The sequence below is a fragment of the Mchenga conophoros genome, linkage group LG22, assembly GCF_057382185.1.
Source record: "Mchenga conophoros isolate Kocher_MC1m ecotype Shallow Benthic linkage group LG22, M_conophoros_male_GT1.1, whole genome shotgun sequence".
NCBI classification, from domain to species: Eukaryota; Metazoa; Chordata; class Actinopteri; order Cichliformes; family Cichlidae; genus Mchenga; species Mchenga conophoros.
The window spans coordinates 4,992,043-5,005,468 of NC_140546.1; positions in this window are offsets into that span (position 1 = coordinate 4,992,043).

Genomic DNA, 13,426 nt, shown 5'->3' on the forward strand with positions numbered 1-13,426 from the left:
GCATCAAGTGTACGACCAGTCAGAATGTTTATAACAATGACCGTTTAGCCTGGTACCAACAGAAAGATGGAGGAGTTCCTAAACGTCTCATTTACTATGCTAGCAGTCGACAATCAGGGATTCCAGCTCGTTTTACAGGCAGTGGATCAAACTCTGACTTCACTCTGACCATCAGTGGAGTCCAGGCTGAAGATGCAGCAGTTTATTACTGTCAGAGTGCTCATGTTATCAACAGTCAAGCTGTGTTCACACAGTGAAAAACAGTCGTACAAAAACCTCCCTCAGTCAGACTGAACAGAAACTGAAGTGACTGCTGCAGCTGGAAGATACTGCAGAGACTGATACAGTTCACTGAGGACACACACACACACACACACACACACAGTAATGTTTATGTGGGTTTGACTCAAAACATCAGACTTGTGTCCATCCTGACGAGCTCGCACAGAAGAACATGTGAAACACAAAACAGTTGATACTGTGAGTCAGATCTGTGATGAAGAAACTCTCCTGTAAATATTCAAACTGGGAAGTAGTTATTAAATGAGAATATTTTAGTAAACTGCAGTACTGATATATGTATGTATGTAGATTGCTCAGCTACATTCTTGGTCACAGAAATATTTCACATGATTTGATCTGAAGATTTAAAGTTTAGTTCATCAAGTCTTTAACTTCATCTTTGTGACATAAATTATTCTGACATTTACACTTTTTAACCTGCACTGATGTTCTGAAAGAGACATTTTTAGTGTCTCCTATGTTGATAAAGAAAGTTTAGTTTTTCTTTGGGTTATTTTATCAATTCTGACTTTGAAGAAAACCAGGACGGGTCTCATCACGGGTCACATGCAGGTTACAATAATCTGTCACCATGTTTTCTACTTCTTCTACACCCAACAGCAAAGATCATCACAAAGTCCAACATGATGGAAAATAATGCAGCTGCAAAAGACTTTAAAACTATTTATAACAGGGAGCAGCTGTTGGCTGTGATTCTATTTTACTTATAGCTTTTGTTTTCTTTTTTTTAGTTGTTTTCATTTTTTTACATTTACACTCTGATGTGATACAGCACATGTGATTCTCTCAGTCAAAGTTACTGAAGCAGAGATTTTCAGTGTATGGAAGCATCACTGCAGAAGCTGAAGGATGATTATCAGACAGAAGAGCAGCTGAATGGAAACACATGAAAACCACTATTTGAAGACCTCAGTTTTTATTTGAAGTATTAAAACCATCAACAGTGCCACAAGCATGAAAACATGAAAACTATCAAAGCAATACAGACACAGAGGGAGCAGACTGAGAGAAGCTGCAGACTAAAGCCAGTATCAGAGTCCCAGTGAGTCAGCTCAGGACTGGGAACACTGGTCTGTCATCAGAGTCTCTGAGAGTGGAGTGTGGGAGCCCTGGGTGGCCTCACAGGTCACAGAGCCCACCTTCTCCCACTGGTCTGCAGGGAGCCTCAGGGTGCTGCTCCAGCTGTAGTGGCCGTCATTCTGCAGCGCCCCGGGGCTCCTGCTCTCCTCCCAGCTGATGCTGCCACTGCCATCCACCTTCCAGGACAGCCTCCAGTCTGAGGGGAAGCCCTTGTTGGCCACACACATGACTGTAGCCTTCCCCTGCTGCAGCTCCTCACTAGAGGGCGCCAGCACGGTCAGGGAGGGGGGGACTCGACCCACTGCAGAGAGAGAGAGAGATGTTAGAGAAACTGGGAGTTGAAACTGCTCTTCAGCTGTTTCACTTCTCTATCTGAGATTGGTAACCATGGTAACAGACAGGCTTCACTGCTGAACCATGGCAACAGACGAGTTTCAGTACCAAAGATAAAAATATTAAAGCGTTTCTTTGACTTCTGATGGTCTCGTCTGTAATCTGTGAACTATTTCTTAGTTCTACAATTACAATTTAAAAAATCAGAAAAATAAATTTTCAGAATTTTATCATAACTCAAAAATTAAACAATTTTATATATAAAAATAGAAAAAAACAAACAAATTTTTTTTTGGTATATTTGGGAAAAATAAAAATAACTTAATTACAAATTAAATCTCATAAACTGAGCCCAACGTGGTCAGCATGCTTTTAGAGCCGGGGTGGGCAACTCCAGGCCTCGAGGGCCGGTGTCCCTGCAGGTTTTAGATGTGTCCTTGAACCAACACAGCTGATTTAAATGGCTAAATTAGCTCCTCAACATGTCCTGAAGTTCTCCAGAGGCCTGGTAATGAACCAATTATGTGATTCAGGTGTGTTGACCCAAGGTGAGATCTTAAACCCGCAGGACACCGGCACCCGAGGCCTGGAATTGCCCACCCCTGTTTTAGAGTATGGTTAAATGGTAACCATATGGCAGTATAGTAATTTTAAATCTTCATCAAAGGCGAAATGAAATGGATGACAAATTATTTGCAGATACTTTGGCAAAAGGTTAAAACATAGAAACAAAAATGTGCCATCTATGAACTGTTTTTGAAGAAAAAATTCTAAAAAAAAGTTTTAAAAATTTAAGTTTCATTGAAAGAAAATGCTCAAAAAGATTTTAGTGTGAAATAATAACGGCATCATAATTGCATAATTTGTAGTAAACTGTGCACTTTTCTGTTGCACTGTCTTGTGTCTGTATCACTCTGTTCTGTTTTTGTAGTTCTTGTATACTTGCACTTTATTATAGTCCTATGTTGATTTACTGTTATATGTAGCACCAGGGTCTTGGAGGAACGCTGTCTCATTTCACTGTGTACTGCACCACTGTATATGGCTGAAATGACAATAAAGCCACTTGAACATGTTACATGTCAGTCGTGACTTGAGTGTGTTCAAAGCAAAAGGAGATAAAAGACCACAAATAAGCTGATTATCAGTAAACCGCCTGACATAACACAACACTCATCCACAAGAAAAACTGGCAAACAACAACAACAACTGGTAAGCTGCCTGAGTCGCACACAGTGGAGTGCCCGCGGAAACATAAAATGTCTCTGTTATGGGTCGAATATTTCACATTTCTATCAAGTAAATTATTCCATGCTGTGTTTCAAATTAAACTGAAGAGTCGTGAGTTCATTAGTCTTTGGTGAATAAATAATGACATCGTCTAATATGCCATGTGTCGTTGTTTCTCTCAAGCTATATTTACCAAATTTGGACTCTTTTAACTCTAACACATCGATCCAAATTCACCCACAGATGTTCAACTGTCTTAAAGTCTGAAGGACTTGAAGGACACTTTATATGATTTATGTCAAAGAACAAGTGGTGTCATGAAACGGCTGAGCAGGCAGGCAGGAAAAGACTCAAATGCAGACTCCCAGAAACAGGACGTAAAATCAAAAACCAGCTTTATTTGCTGAATGGAAATACAAAACAAAACTAGACTGGGGGAAGTATAAACTACAAACACAAAGAGGCACACAGGGAAACACAGCCATGAGGGAGGACGCAACACAGGACTGAGGGAGACGCTGACCTAAATACACAGAGGGATAACGAGAACACACGAGGAACCCAGCTAACGCGAATAACCACAACGAGACAAAACGACCATGGAAACACAAGACCTTCACAATAAAACAGGAAACATGATGCGGGAGCGCAGAAGAGGCAGACGAAAGGGAGTGAGGGAACACGAGGGAGAGAGCAGACACGACGGGCTGGGAAACATAGATAAACATGACGGAATGAAACACACGGAGGAGAAACAAGGCACAAGAACTCACACCACAATATAAACACAGACACACAGAGGGAGACACAAAGGGCAACGACACAAGGGGAAATCTAATAACCAAATCTAAACAGAACAATGCAGGCATTAAAGAATGATCCTTAACATAAACAAGTAGACTTAACATAATACAAAAAAATGACAAAAACACAGGAAACGCAAACCGCTTGGTCGAATGAACCAGGACAATGACAAGTGGTCTTGAATCATTTCAGCAAAATGCCCCTGCAGGAGAAAAGCCTTCACATCTCCTCACTGCACGAGTAAATTTTGACAACATTTCTCATCTGTCTATAAATCATGAAGGGTTCATGTGAGTCACATGCCAAATATGCCATGACAACTCTTTTTAGACACATCACACTGATCCAAGTCTCTGCTGGAGTCAGTCAGATGATTTCCATAGAGAGGCACTTTGCATCAGCAGCACCATGCTCCAGTGCTCTGGGAGAGTTTATAGTCCTGAGAGTTGAACACTGGATGACTGACAGCTGTCCTTCATCACAACAGAAGCCACAGAAATCCTCCTCATCAAAAACATGACTTTGATCTGCGTCCTCATCTGGACTCTCCTCTGCTGCTGCTTCACAGGTAAAGTCCAGAGAATCAAACTCCTCTCCTCTATCAACATCTGTCCCTCTGAAATGAAGCCCACAAAACCATGAAGCTGCTTTATGTCTTTGTCTCTGTGTCCTCAGAGTCCAGAGGACAGATCACAGTGACTCAGCCTGGAGCAGTGAGCTCTGCTGTGGGAGGATCTGTGAGTATCAAGTGTAGGACTAGTCAGGATGTTGGTGTTGTGAGCAGCTACCATCTTTTGGCCTGGTACCAACAGAAAGATGGAGGAGTTCCTAAACTGCTCGTTTATGCTGCTGATACTCTAGAATCAGGGATTCCAGCTCGTTTTACAGGCAGTGGATCAAACTCTGACTTCACTCTGACCATCAGTGGAGTCCAGGCTGAAGATGCAGCAGTTTATTACTGTCAGAGTGTTCATGCTATCAACAGTCAGAATGTGTTCACACAGTGAAAAACAGTCGTACAAAAACCTCCCTCAGTCAGACTGAACAGAAACTGAAGTGACTTCCAGCTGCAGCAGAGACTGACACAGTTCAATGAGCACAAACACAATTTCATGAACAGACTGAATTTTTCATTATAAAACTTAAAAATCAAAAGTTCACTGTTAAATGATTATTATTGTGGAAACGGAGATTTCCTGAGTTTTGAGTGGGTAGAAAGCAGTTTCCATCATAATAATCATTTTACAGTGAACTTTTGATTTTTAAGTTTTATAATGAAAAATTCCAGTGAGGTTCCTCCAGCAAAAGTGGATTCTGAAACTGAACAGCCAATCAGAGCAGAGTTCAGGATGAATAAAGTCACTTAGTGCATTAGTGTGAACTCATCTGCCTTCTGCAAAGAGGACCTTCTGTTCATTTAGATCAGCCACAGAAGAACTCAGGCACACATTTCATAAACAGCTTCACTATCATTAGCTCACACACTGATGCTAAATCAGTTGCATTTCAAGCCAAACACCACCCAGCCGAGTTACAGCATCTCCAACACCACCACCCTGAGCCCTGGAGCTCCTCAGGGTTGTTTGTTTCCTCAGCCCACTGCTGTTCAAGGTCAAGTTTCAAGTTTCAGGTTTTATTTTCATGTACAGATAAACAGTGTAGCCACATTAATCCATAATGAAATTCTTTGGCTCCTCAGCTTTACAAGAGCATATAGAGAGTGTGCAGTTATGTTAAGAAGAAAATAACAGAATTTAGCAGTAGAAACTGATTCTCCAAGACTCTGAAGCTGTGTCGTCCCTCTGATGTAATCATTTTTTATCTTGTTCGTCCTGATCACTCCCAGTGACAAGCTCAACATCTGCACCTGTGCCACCTTGAACTCGGCCTCCTGTCTTTTCGTCAGTGCCCTCGTCTCCTAACCATATATCACAGCAGGTCTTCCTTCTGTCACAAATCACCCCTGACACTCGTCTCCACCCACTCCTCCCTGACTGCACTCTCTTCTTCACCTGCCGTGTGCACTCTCCGTTGCTTTAGATGGAACAGGACACAAGACTGTAGCCTTGTATCCTCACTGTAGGGGGTCAGCACCCATTGTAGAGAAAGAGAGAGAGAAACTGTTCAGTGTTTCACTTCCCCTGCTAAGCTCAGTGACCATGGCAACAGATAGGCATCATTGCCAAATCAGAACAAAGTTGTAAGCAGACATTTGGTTCATTTCACATATTTGTGTTTAAACAGTTAATTTAAAATATCAGATCAAAGAAGCAGAAATGTCTAAAATGATAAAAGTTTGAATCCAAATCTCAAAGACGGGAGGCCGTGGTGGAGGTGGCAGAGATTTCCATTAGGAGTGGCCAGGATGGATAAGATTATAACTAAGCACATCAAAGATTAGAATGATTACACCTAAGAGAGCTGAGGTGATATGAAGCTTCCAGGCAGGAGGAAAAGAGGAAGATCTCAGAGTTTGTTCATGGATGAAGGAGGACATGCAGAGAGTTGGTGGGACAGAAAAAGATGATCTACTCTGGTGACCCATACAGGGAGCAGTGAACGTCAGACAGACGTGATGATCATGTCTATGTTGGGTCCGCCGGTCCATGATCAATTCTGGGCATTTGGTTGTCCAACTATGACAATGTGACCTTCAACATTTAAACTTTGGACTGGGTCATTTTTCAGACATCATGTGCACGTCTATTACAGGTAGTGGTCAAAAATCTCACGGTTGGGATCTGATCACGTTTTAAGTGATGGATCGGATCAATTTTCAGATCAGCAAAAAAGAAAAAAAGACAAAAATTTAACATTTACTTATTAACTTATTTAAGTATTTTTTGCCTATTAAAAAATTCAACTCAAGACTCATTCCACGCAATTATATAAAAACAAATTAAGGTACAGTATAGGGCAGTACAGGGCTTTGTATCTAACACTCTGCTGTGATATAACGAGCAGTCACGGTCACGTAGCTTTCCGCTGCCATGGAGGTCCACCCATTTGTAGTTGGGCAAGAGAAGAGGACAGTTCAGCCATAGCTTTAAACTTTTCCTGCTCATACATGCCTGGGTACAATCTTGTCACTGAAGTGGACACACAACGGGATATCATAGCGTGGCTCAAGCATGTTCATCATAGTTTAAACAAGTGCTGTCCGCGTAAATCTGCTTAAAATGACGTTAATGCCATAACTGCATTAACGCGGCAAATCTCCGTTAACTAGTTACCACAGATCACACCATGCGTGGGGCTGCACGGCATCAATGCGTCAACTAACGCGTTGACTAGTTGTTTTGCACAACGGAATACGGCCTCCCGTCTGCAGCTAAACACCCCGATAGCTTCCGAAATAGCTTTAGCCCGGTCGGATTGGGCAGCAAAGGGCTGCTTAAATACCACAAACTCCTCTGCTCCTCCACTTGGACTGCTAGCGCTGACCATACCCATATGGAAAAGAAATAGAAAAAACTTGCATCAGATGTGGCCTACTTCATATAGTGAATCACATAAGGCTTATATGATTTACTCATGAAAGTGGCCACTTTCATATATTGTTTTAGTAAGTATCCAAAACATACAAGGTTCATTTATATAATTTTTCTAGGGATCTTATATCTGTTTTCACTCTTGTATGCTTTCATCCCAGTTTCACACAAGACAGATACAAACTTTATAAGATTTATATATATCTTTTCCATCGCTTGACAGACTGACCACGCACACCATACACACACTCTTTCTTCTTTTTCGAATCTTCGGATCACATGTGTACCGAACCGTGGAGTGGGATCGGCTCGGATTACGGATCAACCGTGATCCGTTGCACCACTAATTACAGGTGCAGGAAAATTACATCATTAATAAATATAATATTTTTATTTACAAATATCATCATTGTTGTTATCAACACGATACACAAGAATGCAGATTATTTACAAACAAACATGATTTACTGTGTCAGCCTGTTGATTTTTCCAGTATATATTTTTTCATTGACATTTTCCTGTTTTTCTTTAACTGGTTTATATATTTTAATTAGTCAACTTAATTGTTTGTAACCAGATTGAAAATGTTATCTAATAAAATATGTTGACATTAAAAATGTTGAAATCCATGTTAATATATTTATACATATATAACAAACAGAAGAAATAACGAGGAATGTTTGGTTGAAAAATCTTTATTGCTGTAAAATCTTGAGACAAGTTGTTAAAGCAGGCAACTAAGAACTTAAGAATAAAGAGACTGAGATTGAAAAAGACTGCAGACTGAGAGCTGTAGCAAAGTTAAAAAAAAAAAAGCAACAACACCCCCCCCCCCCCAAAAGAAAAACAAAACAAAAAAAAAACAGCATCATGCCCCCAGTGAATCAGCTCAGGACTGGGAACACTGGTCTCTCCTCAGAGTCTCTGAGAGTGGAGTATCGGAGCCCCTCGTGGCCTCACAGGTCACAGAGCCCACCTTCTCCCACTGGTCTGCAGGCAGCATCAGGGTGCTGCTCCAGCTGTAGAGCCTGTCTGTCTGCAGCGCCCCGGGGCTCCTGCTCACTTCCCAACCAATGCCGCTGCATCTGCGGCCGTCAACGATCCAGGACAGACTCCAGTCTGAGGGAAAGCCCTTGTTGGCCAGACATGTGAGCGTGGCATTCCCCTGCTCCAGCTCCTTACTGGAAGGGGCGAGCACCGTCAGGGTGGGACGGACATCACCTAGGAGACACCAATCAGCTTAGAGAAAGGGTAACAGGTAGTTTCTGTCAGATGTTTTTCTGCTCCAACAGTCACTCACACATTGTTTCACTTCCCTTTAAGAAACCTCTCAGCACAGAAATAACAGCAGTGAAATATGTCCAAACCACATACAGAAGGAAAAAAGTGCAACATTTGACAAAAGAGTGTTAAACTCACAAAAATCTGACTCACTCATGATTTTAAGGATTACTGGGAAATACGTTTAGAAAACAACTCAAACTATTTACTTCATAAACAGAGATTTTTTCTATACAGTTAACCTTTATCTGAAACTATCTAAGTTTAGTCTGTTTAATTTCATTTGAAGATTTTTATTCAAGTAAATGTTGTTTATCCACAACTTACCGTGAAGATCATGTACAGAAAAATCACTGAAGGAACAGTTTTATCAACAGCAAGTAGGTTAACGTTTCAAACACAAATTTAGACATAAATTTCTGTCAGCCTCCTTGATATATCAGGGGAAAAAAGTTTTTAAATGTTTTTCTCTCAGCCAACAGTCAACAATTGAAGCAAATAAAAGATCTTATTTTTACAACAGTAACTTACTTCCAAATTCCAGTCTGGTTCCTCCACCAAAAGTCCACCACAGTGATACAAACTCATTGAGTCGCCGTACAAAAACCTCTGACTGTAGAGAGACACGGCTCTCTGACTGTCAGACTGAACTAAACCTACAGGCTCAACCAGTTAAAGCAAATAATTGTAGTGCATAACCTTGTGTTTTCCAAATTTAAATAATTTTTTATGGTTACTTTTCTAAAAGTCAGTTTGTTTCTCAGCCTACCAAAACCAAACCCCCCAAAAATAAAAATGCTAAACATAACTTGGACATTACTCAAGATATATATTTTTTCTAAAAAAAAAAAAAAAAAATAGGACATAGAAGTAACTTTGTTTTTGACTTACTTCCAACATCCAGTCTGGTTCCGCCACCAAAAGTCCACCACAGTGATACAAACTCATTGAGCCGCCGTACAAAAACCTCTGACTGTAGAGAGACACGGCTCTCTGACTCTGAAACAAACAAACTCAACAAATAATTTTTTTGCACACTTTATTAATCCTGTAGGGAATAAGTCCTCTGCATTTAGAATCAGAATCAGAAGCAGAAAGACTTTATTTATCATCTCGGGGCAATTAAGATACAACAGAGCAGCATGACGTTGAAGATAAGGACAGGGCATAAACAGGCAATAGAGTGAGATAATAAATACACAGAATATACATTATGTACACAGTTTTAAATTAAAGTGACTGAATAAGTAAATATATAACTGTAAGTGACTAAAAGTGAGTAAAGTGTCGGCAGTATAAAAAGAGTGTAGAGTAGTTTATGTTTATGGGTGTGGGAAATGTTCTTATTGGCTGGAGTTAAAAAGCAGAGTGGCTTTGGGGACAAAGGTGGCTCTCCTCCTCCTCTCAGTCCTGTAGGAAATGCAGCAGGGGCGTCGCCCAGAGGGGAGCCATTGAATTCCGGGGTGAAGAATGTGAGAGGGGTTGTTGATGATTTTGGCTGCCTGTCTAAGGGCCTGTTGGCTTAAAACTTGTGCCAGAGTTCTGACAGGCAGGCCAATGATTTTAGAGCACACTGATGCAGTGTGCTGCAGTCTGTTCCTGTTCTGAAGGCTGAGGGAGTGGAACCAGCAGGTGATGGAGAAGGTCGTGATGCTTTCCAGGAAGGCATTATAAAAAGTCATCATGATGGCTGTGCTGACTCCAAAGGAGTTGAGTTTCCTAAGAAGGTATAGCTGTTGGTGGCACCTCCTGAGAATCTCCTCTGTGTTGGCAGAGAATTTCAGGAGGTTGTCAAAGATGGTTCCCAGGTATTTGTACTCCTCAACTACCTCCACTGGCTTCCCATGGATGGTGGTGGTGACTGAAGCAGCCAGATCCCTCTGCCTACTGGAGAAGGTCACCACCATCTCTTTGGTTTTGCTCACGTTCAGTTCAAGTTTGGAGCTGTCACACAACTCTACAAACTCCTGCAGAGTGGGCCCGTGGTGTCGAGAGGGCCTGACAGCAGTGACAGGAGAACTGTGTCGTCAGCATATTTCACCAGGTGACAGTTGGGCTGTGTGGATCTGCAGTCATCAGTGTAGAGGATGAAGAGCAGGGGGGAGAGCATACAGCCCTGGGGGGGAGCCAGTGCAGGTGGAACAGAGACTGGAAAGAGACTTGTTGAGCCGAACTTTCTGAGTCCTGTTGGTCAAACGGTCCAATAGCCACAGGATCAGCTGATCATCCAGGTGAAATCGGGAGGAATGTTTAGTGGCCAGGATATGAGGCTGCAGAGTGTTGAACGGTGGTGAGAAATCAGCAAACAGAAGTCTGACGGAGGAGTCAGGGAGCTCCAGATGTTTGTGGATGAAGTCCAAGATGAAGATTTTTGCATCATCGACACCTCTGCGTGCACGGTAAGCAAACTGGAGTGGGTCCATCAGGGGGTCAGTTGCTCTTACGATGTGCTGTTTTATGATCTTCTCCATGGCTTTCATCACAAGGGAGGTGAGGGCCACAGGACGAAGATCATTCAGAGACTTTGGGTTGTTTCTTTTGAAGATGGGGATGACTGTGGAGTGTTTCCACAGCTGGGGGACGGTTTGACTGCCAATTGAGTGTTGAAATAGAGTCCGGAACACGCTTCCTAGTTGCCCTGCACAGTGCCTCAGAACTGCTGATGTTGTCAGGGCCGGGTGAGCTCCTCTCCCTGGTCCTCCTGAGGGCTCTCACCACGTCCTCAGTCCTGAAGGTGAGTGCAGAGCTGCCAGGTGTGAGTGAGGATCTGGACTCCTCAAGCTGGGTGATGTTGTCCGTCTCGAATCTGCTGTAGAAAGCGTTAAGGTCGTCAGGTAGGGAGGAGGGGTTGCTGCCCTCCACCTGGATGGTTCTGGGGGTGGTGACCACAGTATTTACAGAGGCCATGGTTTTGAGGCCCTGCCAGACTGAGCGGAGATCCCCTGTGGTGAATTTTTTCTTCAACAGTGTTTTTATACTGCAGTTTAGCAGTTTCTATGGCCCTCTTCACCTCCCTGTCGAGGGAGAAAGAATGCTGTCCCAGTCAGTGGCTTCGAAACATCCTTGTAGGGTGAGGATACTTTCTGCTGCCCACTGCTTGATGTTTTTGGTGACCTTTTTAATCCTCTTGAGGGGCCAGCAGGATGGTGTGGTGGTCTGCTGAGCCGAGAAGGGGGAGGGCTTTAAGTGCATCTGGTACAGAGCCATAGCATTTATCCAGAGTCTTCCCCTGACATACCGTTGGTATCCTTTAAGCGAATTGTCAGGGGAACAGTGACTGAAATCACCCAGGATGAACTTGGGAGAGTCCGGAGTTAATTACTCTAGTTTGTACAGAGTGTTGATGAAGTACTTTGTGGTTTTAGCTGCATCAGCTCTGGGGTGGATGTAAACCAGTTTGATCGAAACCTGTGGGAATCCTCTGGGGACGTAGTAGGAGTACAGGGAAACAGCCAGAAGCTCGATGTCTGTAGTGCACAGCTTCTCCCTCACAGTGACTGTAGAGCACCAGCTGTTGTTTACATACAGACACACGCCACCGCCATGTTGCTTCCTGATGCGTTCGCGGTCTCTGTCCAGATGAAGGGGTGGTGAAAAGCCATCAATGTGAAGCGTGCTGTTGTCGTTGCTGTTGTTTAACCACGATTCTATGAACACCAGAATGGAGGCAGTGCTGTACTCATGCAGGTGGTTGACGCAGGCTTGCAGCTCGTCCAGCTTGGAGCGGACCGACCGCACATTAGCGAGGATAATGGACGGGAGTGCTCGTTGTTTGTGTGTCTCCCTCTTGAGTCTGGCTCTCACCCCACTCTTCTTTGATCTCCTCCTGGTTACCTTGTTATTGTGAGTTTTTTGATTTCCGTGTCCACGGAGTATTTCCTCGGGAAAGTAGTCCGTAGGAGCGGAGAGGAAAGCCGGACGCCGGGCTGCAGCTGCAGCTGGATGAGGGAGTCCCTGGTGTAGGTGAGACTTGGGGTCAGGGTCAGGAAAAGGAAAAAGGAAAAGAATACAAATATACCGAGCAGACGGTGAAAAACAACAACGAAAAGAGCATTCAAGTTAGAAAAAGAATGCAAAACTGCTCAGCTGACTGTCCGGTCGACCACATGAGCAGCGACCCGGAACCATTGCAACCCATTAAATTAGTGAAGTAGTGGGCAGCCGCCAATCCAGCACCTGGCGAGCAGTTAGTAGAGGGTACCTCAGGGGTACCTCAGGTGGCTGTTTGGTGGATTTAAACGCCTGACCTTCCGATCATAGGCCAAGCACACTACGGGGAGATCGTGGGTCAAGAGTTGGGAGTTCGCTTTGTAATCGTAAGGTTGCCGGTTCGAGCCCCAGCTTGGACAGTCTCGGTCGTTGTGTCCTTGGGCAAGACACTTCACCCGTTGCCTACTGGTGGTGGTCAGAGGGCCCGGTGGCGCCAGTGTCCGGCAGCCTCGCCTCTGTCAGTGCGTCCCAGGGTGGCTGTGGCTACAATGTAGCTGCCATCACCAGTGTGTGAATGTGTGTGTGAATGGGTGGATGACTGGATGTGTAAAGCGCTTTGGGGTCCTTAGGGACTAGTAAAGCGCTATACAAATACAGGCCATTTCCGTACTGAGCTATCCACGCCCTTTTTTTCTCTTTCCTTTTTTTTCGGTAGATTTACTCCTTGTGTAATTCTGATAGCTGATATGAAGCATTCTTTTGTAAAATCTTTAAAAAAAACACCCGATTTTTATTTTTCCATATTGTTTACTCATTTCAGTTCTATCCATATAAAATATTGACACCTGCAATATTGTGACAAACTGGCTAATCCCTCATTCAACTGCAGACAAAAGTAAATAACAGAGCATTGAAGAAAAGCGTTTACTAAATTCAAGTCTAATAACATGACATTTGGTTGTTTCTTAAGAGAG